The sequence below is a fragment of the Delphinus delphis genome, chromosome 5, assembly GCF_949987515.2.
Source record: "Delphinus delphis chromosome 5, mDelDel1.2, whole genome shotgun sequence".
NCBI lineage: Eukaryota > Metazoa > Chordata > Mammalia > Artiodactyla > Delphinidae > Delphinus > Delphinus delphis.
Window position 1 is genome coordinate 83,294,145 of NC_082687.1, and position 11,596 is coordinate 83,305,740.

General features: G+C 38.6%; 1 pseudogene; it reads left to right on the top strand.

Moving 5' to 3' along the window:
* The first annotated feature begins 10,646 nt into the window (after positions 1-10,646).
* On the top strand, positions 10,647-11,217 carry LOC132425492 (AP-3 complex subunit sigma-2 pseudogene; annotated as a pseudogene).
* The last annotated feature ends 379 nt before the right edge of the window (positions 11,218-11,596 follow it).

Genomic DNA, 11,596 nt, shown 5'->3' on the forward strand with positions numbered 1-11,596 from the left:
TAGTAGGTCTGCATCTTTATTCCCGTCTTGCCCCTAGGATCTTCCGACCATTTTTTTTCTTTTTTTAGATTCTATATATATGTGTTAGCATACAGTATTTGTTTTTCTCTTTCTGACTTACTTCACTGTGTATGACAGTCTCTAGGTCCATCCACGTCACTACAAATAACTCAGTTTTGTTCCTTTATATGGCTGAGTAATATTCCATTGTATATATGTGCCACATCTTCTTTATCCATTCATCTGTTGTTCGACACTTAGGTTGCTTCCATGTCCTCACTATTGTAAATAGAGCTTCAGTGAACATTTTGGTACATGACTCTTTTTGAATAATGGTTTTCTTAGGGTATATGCCCAGTAGTGGGATTGCTTGGTTGTATGGTAGTTCTATTTTGAGTTTTTTAAGGAACCTCCATACTGTTCTCCATAGTGGCTGTATCAATTTACATTCCCACCAACAGTGCAAGAGGGTTCCCTTTTCTCCACATCCTCTCCAGCATTTATTGTTTGTAGATTTTTTGATGCTGGCCATTCTGACCGGTGTGAGATGATATCTCATTGTAGTTTTGATTTGCATTTCTCTAAGGATTAATGATGTTGAGCATTCTTTCATTTGTTTGTTGGCAATCTGTATATCTTCTTTGGGGAAATGTCTATTTAGGGCGTCTGCCCATTTTTGGATTGGGTTGTTTGTTTTTTTGATATTGAGCTGCATGAGTTGCTTGTATGTTTTGGAGATTAATCCTTTGTCACTTGCTTCATTTATAAATATTTTCTCACATTCTGAGGGTTGTCTTTTCGTCTTGTTTATGGTTTCCTTTGCTGTGCAAAAACTTTGAACTTTCATTAGGTCCCATTTGTTTATTTTTGTTTTTATATCCATTTCTCTAGGAGGTGGGTCAAAAAGGATCTTGCTCTGATTTATATCATAGAGTGTTCTGCCTATGTTTTCCTATAAGAGTTTTATACCATCTGGCCTTACATTTAGGTATTTAATCCATTTTGAGTTTATTTTTCTGTGTGGTGTTAGGGATTGTTCTAATTTCATTCTTTTACATGTAGTGGTCCAGTTTTCCCAGCATCACTTATTGAAGAAGCTGTCTTTTCTCCACTGTATATTCTTGCCTCCTTTATCAAAGATAAGGTGAACATATGTGCGTGGGTTTATCTCTGGGCTTTCTATCCTGTTCCATTGATCTAAATTTCTGTTTTTATGCCAGTACCATACTGTCTTGATTACTGTAGCTTTGTAGTATAGTCTGAAGTTAGGGAGCCTGATGCGTCCAGCTCTGTTTTTCATTCTCAAGATAGCTTTGGCTATTTGGGGTCTTTTATGTTTCCATACAAATTGTGAAATTTGTAGTTCTAGTACTGTGAAAATAGCCAGTGGTGTTTTGATAGGGATTGCATTGAATCTGTAAATTACTTTGGGGTTAGAGTCATTTTCACAATGTTGATTCTTCCAATCCAAGAACATGGTATATCTCTCCATTTGTTTGTATCATCTTTAATTTCTTTCATCAGTGTCTTATAATTTTCTGCATAGAGTTCTTTTGTCTCCTTAGTTAGGTTTATTTTAGATATTTTATTCTTTTTGTTGCAATGGTAAATGGGAGTGTTTTCTTGATTTCACTTTCAGATTTTTCGTCATTAGTGTATAGGAATGCCAGCGATTTCCGTGCATTAATTTTGAATCCTGCTACTTTACCAAATTCATTGATTAGCTCTAGTAGTTTCCTGGTAGCATCTTTAGGACTCTCTATGTATAGTATCATGTCACCTACAAACAGTGACAGCTTTACTTCTTCTTTTCCAATTTGGATTTCTTTTATTTCTTTTTCTTCTCTGATTGCTGTGGCCAAAAGTTCCAATACTATGTTGAAAAATAGTCGTGAGAGTGGGCAACCTTGTCTTGTTCCTGATCTTAGTGGAAATGCTTTCAGTTATTTACCATTCAGAACGATGTTGGCTGTGGGTTTGTCATTTATGGCCTTATTATGTTGAGGAAAGTTCCCTCTATGCCTTCTTTTTGGAGGGTTTTTATCATAAATGGGTGTTGAATTTTGTTGAAAGCTTTCTCTGCATCTCTTGAGATGCTCATATGCTTTTTCTCCCTCAATTTGTTAATATGGTGTATCATGTTGATTGATTTGTGTATATTGAAGTATCCTTGCATTTCTGGGATAAACCCCACTTGATCATAGTGTATGATCCTTTTAATGTGGTGTTGGATTCTGTTTGCTAGTATTTTGTTGAGTATTTTTGCATCTGTGTTCATCAGTGATATTGGCCTGTAGTTTTCTTTGTGACATCTTTGTCTGGTTTTGGTATCAGAGTGATGGTGGGCTTTTAGAATGAGTTTGGAAGTGTTCCTCCCTTTGCTATATTTTGGAAGAGTTTGAGAAGGACAGTTGTTAGCTCTTCTCTAAATGTTTGATAGAATTTGCCTGTGAAGCCATCTGGTCCTGAGCTTTTGTTTGTGGGAAAATTTTTAATCACAGTTTCAAATTCAGTGCTTGTGATTGGTCTGTTCATATTTTCTATTTCTTCCTGGTTCAGTCTCGGAAGGTTGTGCATTTCTAAGAATTTGTCCATTTCTTCCAGGTTGTCCATTTTATTGGCATATAGTTACCTGTAGTAATCTCTCATGATAGTTTGTATTACTGCAGTGTCAGTTGTTACTTTCCCTTATTCATTTCTAATTCTATTGATTTGAGTCTTCTACCTTTTTTTCTTGATAAGTCTGGCTAATGGTTTATCAATTTTGTTTATCTTCTCAAAGAACCACCTTTTAGTTTTATTGATCTTTGCTATGGTTTCCGTCATTTCTTTTTCATTTATTTCTCATCTGATCTTTATGATTTCTTTCCTTTTGCTAACTTTGGGGTCTCTCATTCTTCTTTCTCTAATTGCTTTATGTGTAAGTTTAGCTTGTTTATTTTAGATGTTTCTTCTTTCTTAAGGTAGGCTTGTATAGGTATGAACTTCCCTCTTAGAAGACCTTTTATGGCACCCTATAGGTTTTGGGCTGTTATGTTTTCATTGTTATTTGTTTCTAGGTATTTTTTTATTTCCTCTTTGATTTCTTCAGTGATCTCTTGGTTATTAAGTAGTGTGTTGTTTAGTATCCATGTGTTTTTATTTCTTACAGATTTTTTCCTGTAATTGATATCTAGTCTCATAGCATTGTGGTCAGAAAAGATACTTGATACGATTTCAATTTTCTTAAATTTACCAAGGCTTGATTGGTGACCCAGGATATGAGCTATCCTGGAGAATGTTCCTTGAGCACTTGAGAAGAATGTGTATTCTATTGTTTTTAGATGGAATGTCCAATAAATATCAGTTAAGTCCATCTTGTTTAATGTATTATTTAAAGCTTGTGTTTCCTTATTTATTTTCATTTTGGATGATCTGTCCATTGGTGAAAGTGGGGTGTTAAAGTTCCCTACTATGATTGTGTTCCTGTCAATTTCCCCTTTTATGGCTGTTAGTATTTGCCTTATGTATTGAGGTGCTCCTATGTTGGTTGCATAAGTATTTACAATTGTTATATCCTCTTCTTGGATCGATCCCTTGATCATTATGTAGTGTCCTTCTTTGTCCCTTGTAATAGTCTTTGTTTTAAAGTCTATTTTGTCTGATAAGAGAATTGCTATTCCAGCTTTCTTTTGGTTTCCATTTGCATGGTATATCTTTTTCCATCCCCTCACCTTCAGTCTGTATGTGTCCCTATGTCTGAAATGGGTCTCTTGCAGACAGCACATATACAGGTCTTGTTTTTCTGTCCATTCAGCCAATCTATGTCTTTTGGTTGGAGCATTTAATCCATTTATATTTAAGGTAATTATCCATATGTATGTTCCTATTACCATTTTCTTAATTGTTTTGTGTTTATTATTGTAGGTCTTTTCCTTCTCATGTGTTCCTGCCTAGAGAAGTTCCTTTAGCATTTGTTGTAAAGCTAGTTTGGTGGTGCTGAATTCTCTTAGCTTTTGCTTGTCTGTAAAGCTGTTAGTTTCTCTGTCAAATCTGAATGAGATCCTTGCTGTGTAGAGTAATCTTGGTTGCAGCTTTTTCTCCTTCATCACTTTAAATATGTCCTGCCACTCCCTTCAGGCTTGCAGAGTTTCTGCTGAAAGATCATTTATGTGTTATTTGTTATTTTTCCCTTGCTGCTTTTAATATTTGTTCTTTGTATTTAATTTTTGATAGTTTGATTAATATGTGTCTTGGCATGTTTCTCCTTGGACTTATCCTGTATGTGACTCTCTGTGCTTCCTGGAGTTGATTAACTATTTCCTTTCCCATATTAGGGAAGTTTTCAGCTATAATCTCTTCAAACATTTTTTCAGTCCCTTTATTTTTCTCTTCTTCTTCTGGGAACCCTATAATTTGAATGTTGGTGCATTTAATGTTGTCCCAGAGGTCTCTGAGACTGCCCTCAATTATTTTCATTCTTTATTCTGCTCTGCATTAGTTATTTCTACTATTTTATCTTCCAGGTCACTTATCCGTTCTTCTGCCTCAGTTATTCTGCTATTGATCTCTTCTATAGAATTTTTAATTTCATTTGTGTTGCTTATCACTGTTCGTTTGCTCTTTAGTTCTTCTAGGTCCTTATTAAACATTTCTTGTATTTTCTCCATCCTATTTCCAAGAATTTGGATCATCTTTTCTATCATTATTCTGAATTCTTTTTCAGGTAGACTGCCTATTTCCTCTTCATTTGTTAGGTCTGGTGGTTTTCTGCCTTGCTCCTTCATCTGCTGTGTGTTTCTCCGTCTTCTCATTTTGCTTAACTTACCGTGTTTGGGGTCTCCTTTTTGCAGGCTGCAGGATCGTAGTTTCTGTTGTTTTCGGTGTCTGTCCCCAGTGGCTAAGTTTTGTTCAGTGCATTGTGTAGGTTTCCTGGTGGAGGGGACTAGTGCCTGTTTTCTGGTGGATGAGGCTGGATCTTTTGTTTCTTGTGGGCAGGTCCACACCTGTTGGTGTGTTTTGGGGTGTCTGTGGCCTTATTATGATTTTAGGCAGCCTCTGTGCTAATGCATGGTGTTGTGTTCCTGTCCTGCTAGTTGTTTGGCATGGGGCGTCTTGCACTGTAACTTGCTGGTCATTGAGTGGAGCTGGGTTTTAGTGTTGAGATGGAGATCTCTTGGAGATTTTCACCACTTGATATTACTTGGAGCTGGGAGGTCTCTTGTGGACAATGTCCTGCACTTGGCTCTCCCACCTCAGTGGCACAGCCCTGATGCCTGGCTGGAGCACCAAGAGCCTGTCCTCCACACAGCTCTGAATCAAAGGGAGAAAAAACAGAAAGAAAGAAAGAAGATAAAGTAAAATAAAGTAAAGTAAAATAAAAGGTATTAAAATAAAAAATAATTATTAAGAAAAAAAATTTTTATGTATAAAAGAAATGCAAAAACGGACAGACAGAATCGTAGGAGAAATGGTAAAAGCAAAGCTATACAGACAAAATCACACACAGAAGCGTACACATACACACTCACAAAAAGAGAAAAAGGGAAAAAATATATATATCGTTGCTCCCAAAGTCCACCTCCCTTAATTTGGGATGATTCATTGTCTATTCATGTATTCCACAGGTGCAGGGTACATCAAGTTGATTGTGGAGATTTAATCCTCTGCGCCTGAGGCTGCTAGGATACATTTCCCTTTCTCTTGTTTGTTCGCACAGTTCCCGGGGTTCAGCTTTGGATTGGGCCCCGCCTCTGTGTGTAGGTCACATGAGGGCATCTGTTCTTCACTCAGACAGGACGGGGTTAAAGGAGCAGCTGATTCGGGGCTCTGGCTCCCTCAGGCCGGGGGGAGGGAGGGGTACAGATTTCAGGGAGAGCCTGCAGCGGCAGAGGCCGGCGTGACGTTGTACCAACCTGAGGCGCACCGTGCGTTCTCCTGGGGAAGTTGTCCCTGGATCACGGGACCCTGGAAGTGGCGGGCTGCACAGGCTCCCAGGTGGCGTGGTGTGGAGAGTGACCCTTGCTTGCACACAGGCTTCTTGGTGGCAGCAGCAGCAGCGTTAACGTCCCATGCCCGTCTCTGTGGTCCGCGCTGATAGCCGCTGCCTGCGCCTGTCTCTGGAGCTCCTTTAAGTGGCGTTCTTAATCCGCTCTCGTGCACCAGGAAACAAAGAGGCAAGAAAAAGTCTTTTGCCTCTTCGGCAGCTCCAGACCTTTTCCCGGACTCCCTCCCGGCTAGCTGTGGTGCACTAGCCCCTTCAGGTTGTGTTCACGCTGCCAACCCCAGTCCTCTCCCTGTGATCCGACCAAAGCCCAAGCCTCAGCTCCCAGTCCCGCCCGCCCTGGAGGGTGAGCAGACAAGCCTCTCGGGCTGGTGAGTGCTGGTCGGCACCAATCCTCTGTGCAGGAATCTCTCCACTTTGTCCTTCGCACCCCTGTGGCTGCGCTCTCCTCCATGGCTCCAAAGCTCCCCGCTCCACCACCCGCAGTCTGCCCGCGAAGGGGCTTCCTAGTGTGTGGAAACCTTTCCTCCTTCACAGCTTCCCACTGGTGCAGGTCCCGTCCCTATTCTTTTTTTTTTTTTTAAAGAAGATGTTGGTGGTAGTTTATTAATTAATTAATTTATTTTTGCTGTGTTGGGTCTTCGTTTCTGTGCGAGGCCTTTCTCTAGTTGTGGCAAGTGGGGGGCCACTCTTCGTCGCCGTGTGCGGGCCTCTCACTATCGCGGCCTCTCTTGTTGAGGAGCACAGGCTCCAGATGCGCAGGCTCAGTAGTTGTGGCTCACAGGCCTAGTTGCTCTGCGGCACGTGGGATCCTCCCAAACCAGGGCTCAAACCCGTGTCCCCTGCGTTAGCAGGCAGATTCTCAACCACTGCGCCACCAGAGAAGCCCCCGTCCCTATTCTTTTGTCTGTTTTTTTCTTTTTTCTTTTGCCCTACCCAGGTGCCTGAGGAGTTTCTTGCCTTTTGGGAGGTCTGAGGTCTTCTGCCAGCGTTCAGTAGGTGTTCTGTAGTAGTTGTTCCACATGTAGATGTATTTCTGATGTATTTGTGGGGAGGAAGGTGATCTCCGCATCTTACTCTTCTGCCATCTTGAAGCTCCTACCCTCCTAACTTTTAGATTTAAAGCAAACATCACAATGGAAGTGAGTAAATTTGACATATCAAAATTTGGGCAATGCAGTTATATTTCACTAATAGGAAATTTAAAAAGGGGACTGAGCATCAATTATCCAAGACTATGATAAATAAAGTTAGAAAAAATCAACAAATCATACCTAAAAATAGCAAAAGGTAGAAAACAATACAGAAATGAACAGATATTATTAAAATTGAAAATCAACCTATGATAGAGGTGATTAACTAAGGCACCTTCTGCCTTAGTTCTTTGTAAAGACCAATACAATTGAGAAATGCCTGGAACCTCTGGCAAGAATGATCAAGGAAGAGAGTAACTAATAAGTAACCAATATCATAAATGTGAAAATGTTACTAAATATATCTCTAATTTTAGAGAAATTTATAAATCTGGGTGTTATTATGAATGTTAGGTCAATAATTTTGGAAAACTAACTGTATACGTTCTAGAAAAATAAATTTACCAGAAGCTCACATAAGATAAAACATTAGAATTGTTGATATATATTTAATGTTTAGTGACTTCCTATAACTCTAGGCCCAGATTGGTTCACTGATGAATTCTAACAAATATTTAAGGAGGGAATAGCATCTCTCTTTACAAAAGCTCTAATAATAAGAAGAGGAGAAAAGATATTTCTCAACTCTTTATGAAATCAACATCGCTTTGATATCAAAACTTGACAAGTTCATGGTAATAAAAATACAAATCAGTCTTACTCACGAACGTAGAAGCAAAAATCCTAAACAAATATCAGCCAATAAAACTCAGTGGTTTAAAGAGGTTGTTACATCAAGAACCAAGGAGGTAGTATTTTAGGAATTCTAGAATGGTTTGCTATTTGAAAATCTATCAATACAGTTCAGTATGTTAATATACTACTACTAATAAAAATGATATAATTATTTCAAAATATTCAGAAAAATAATTTGATATTATTCAGTACCCATTCATAAGCAATCATTGGAAACTAGGATTAGAGGATAACTTTATTAAGATGATAACCATACTTAGCGTATTCAGAATAGATCACATATATCTGCGAATTTTTTTAAAAAGTCTGCTTTGTTCACATGGTACTTCATCTCCTTACAAAGCTGTATGTAATTTCCTTTGTGTTGGGAACCATGTTATACAATTAATTTTGTGTTTTTCTTTGGCAAATACAAATACTGGGAAAATAGTACACAGTTAATTACAAAGTCAGTGCTTTTTCGTCTCTTTACTTGGAATTCTGTTGATTCATATCTTTGTATTGCTAATTCCTTCTCTTTATTCTGATTTACTCAAAGATCATCTTTTCAAATCATCTTGGCCAAAATGATTCCCTGAGGTCTCTCTGAACAAGTATTCAGCTAAGTTACCAGGGATAAAAATAATCACCATATGTGATTACACATTCATACTTGCATGGCACAATATTTTTTGAGTGCTTCTAAGTGTCAAGGGTTCTTCTACTTACCAAGGATAGAGTAGTGATGAAAACACAATCCCTGATGTGCTTTATTTTGGAAAGAGTGAGACAGTTAAAATAACAAATATTAAAACTTCAGAAAATGACAAAGACTCCTTGATAATAAATCACAGTAGCAGATATAAAACAAATTGTTGTAGTACTTTTCATCCTTGGGTTCTTCCTTTCAGTGGCCACCTAAGATTAATAATATATGTTCATAATTCAAGAAAATACATTGTGATAATCACTTTTGGCTTAAAGATACATGCTCCCAAAAAACAGTGAAAGGAGATTATATACATATTTTTATGGTAATCCTTACAACTAAATTAAAAATAAAGTCTATGTGTTTTGATGAACATTTTAAAATAATAGTACCACATACTGAGGACTTTCAAGTATATTTAAAACAATTTTAATGGATTATTTAGTAGAAGTTCTATATTAATAATATCACTTTTCCTTTCCTCTAACCTCCAGAATTTATACTACAATTTGTAGAGCACACACTTCTTTTTATAAAGCTCTTGTCATTTTGTAGTGGTGCATTACTAATCAGACAATTATTCCATACTGGTAAAACATTACTTAAAGTATTTATTATAGCTTATAGACTATTAAAGTTACCCAGTTATAAATTGCTTACATTACCTAAGGTGTCATTTGCTACACAGTTCAAAACTACTTGTCCTTTCTCAAAGCAAGTGTTGCATAATTATAGTAAGTGACTGCAATTATAAACACATAACTTTCAAGAATGACATTTATTGACTTAATTGAAGTAAATTTCGATGAAATTTTTTCCCTCAAACATAAAATTAATAAAAACTGTCCTTTGTAGAAAATCTCAATCATGTACATTTTGTAATTTTTACCTCCTGTGTTCATTTATGTATTCTTTTGTTCAATGAATACTTTTAGAATATTTAGTATATATAAGGAAATGTACACAAGAAAGTCAACAGAACAAGCACTATAAGGTAATGGGTGTTAATTAAACTGTCAAGCAAGTGGCATCTGTGGCTTATTATTAGGAGTAGAAGTCTGAACACTTCTGTCCACTGCATTTTGATATCAGAGTTGCCAGAGAAAACACAATGCAGTCAAGCATTGGATGGAACAATGATTTACTCACCTAGAGATAAGGCAGAGCAAGATTAACTTCATTAGTGGGTATCAGTACCCCATTGCCAGCAGGTCCCTCCCAGCAGTGGACACAGGGCAATTAACCTGCAGAAATCCCTTTTGTGCTGCAGCTAAATGATCCTGTCCCCTCCTGGCAAGGGACAGATATAGTAGTGGGTTGGCCAGGTGCCATATGAGGCACATGCTTAAGCAAAACAAAGAAATACACATTGAGTCTGAACAGCAAAAGCCATTCCCACACAATGTGATAAATGCAGCACAAGCTGTGAGGTTTCTTTATCTGTTGGTAAAGAAGTGTTCCTTCCTCAAGGCCCATTCTTATGTGGCCAAGTAGAAACCCAAAAACTGCATGTAGGATATTGCCTTTCCCAACAGAATTCCTGCTGAATTCATGCTCAGTGGGAGCCACCTAGGAGATTGGCCCACCCATATGCAATCTTAGCTTGACTTGGTAAATGTATGGTGGCTAAATTGAGAGAGACTACATTCTACGATAATCCATATTGGTCAGATTATATGGAATTCTACCTTATTTTTAACATCGTATCTTAGAAGAGCATTACTGTAAGACTGTACATAGAGAAAAATATTCAGAACAGTAAGACTGGAAATTTTCGTTTAAGGCAGAGTTGAAGGAGTTGGGGATGTCCAGTGCTAGCCAAAGAAAAATAAAATGTATATTGAGGAAAGATAAAGGAAGTATAATTTGTGCTAAATTTCTCATAATAAGGGTGCAATTCTCAATAAGGTTCTAATTTACATAGTAATTTATATGTAAATACAAAATAAATTTACAATAATTAATAAAAATGTTTTAAAGAGACAGAAACATAGAGTTAAAGTAGACCAAAAAAAAACTATAAAAGATATAAATGGGAGATGCTCTCTGGAAGTAGCCGGTGGTGAAAGGAGCATGGTGGGCAAAGATGATTCAGGCAATTCTGGTTTTCAATAATCACGGGAAGCCCCGGCTAGTCCGCTTCTACCAGCGTTTCCCAGAAGAAATTCAACAGCAGATTATTTGAGAGACCTTCCATCTAGTTCTCAAGCGGGATGACAACATCTGTAACTTCTTGGAGGGTAGAAGTTTGACAGGTGGCTCTGACTACAAACTGATTTATCAGCATTTTGCTACCCTCTATTTTGTATTTTGTGTGGATTCATCAGAATGAACTTGGACCTCATCCAGGTTTTTGTGGAGACTCTGGATATGTATTTCAAAATGTTTGTGAATTGGATTTGATCTTCCATATGGATAAGGTGCACTACATTCTTCAGGAGGTGGTGATGGGTGGGATGGTGTTGGAAACAAACATGAATGAAATCGTGGCTCAGGTTGAAGCTCAGAACAGGCCGGAGAAATCCAAGGGTGGCCTTTCAGCAGCGCCCGCCCGGGCCGTGTCTGCCGTAAAAAACATCAACCTGCCAGAGATGCCTCGGAATATCAACATTGGCGATCTCAACATCAAGGTCCCCAACCTGTCCCAGTTTGTCTGAGGGTGGAAGATGGCTGAACTGAGTCCTTGGAACCAGCAAAGCTGAGCCAGTCCTGCAGCAAAACCCGCTCTGCGCCCTGGAGGAGGAGTCCCACCTCAGGCAGTGGCCCCTGCTGTCCTGAATCGGGAAGGAGTCCTGTGTCCACTGCCAGCCTGTGCTTGCATCTCACCTATGGAGCACATGCCTAGTGGCTCTACTAGAGTTGGCACAGCCAGAATCCTTTTGTATAGCCACAATGTCTCATCACCATCTCCTGTGGCATACACTCCTCACTGCCACAGTCCTGGCTCTGCTCTCCCAGGTGTTTATGTGCAGGACACAATCCAAATCATAAGCCTGTTGTTTGCCTGCCCCCACATTTCTGCCAATAGGGAGGGCA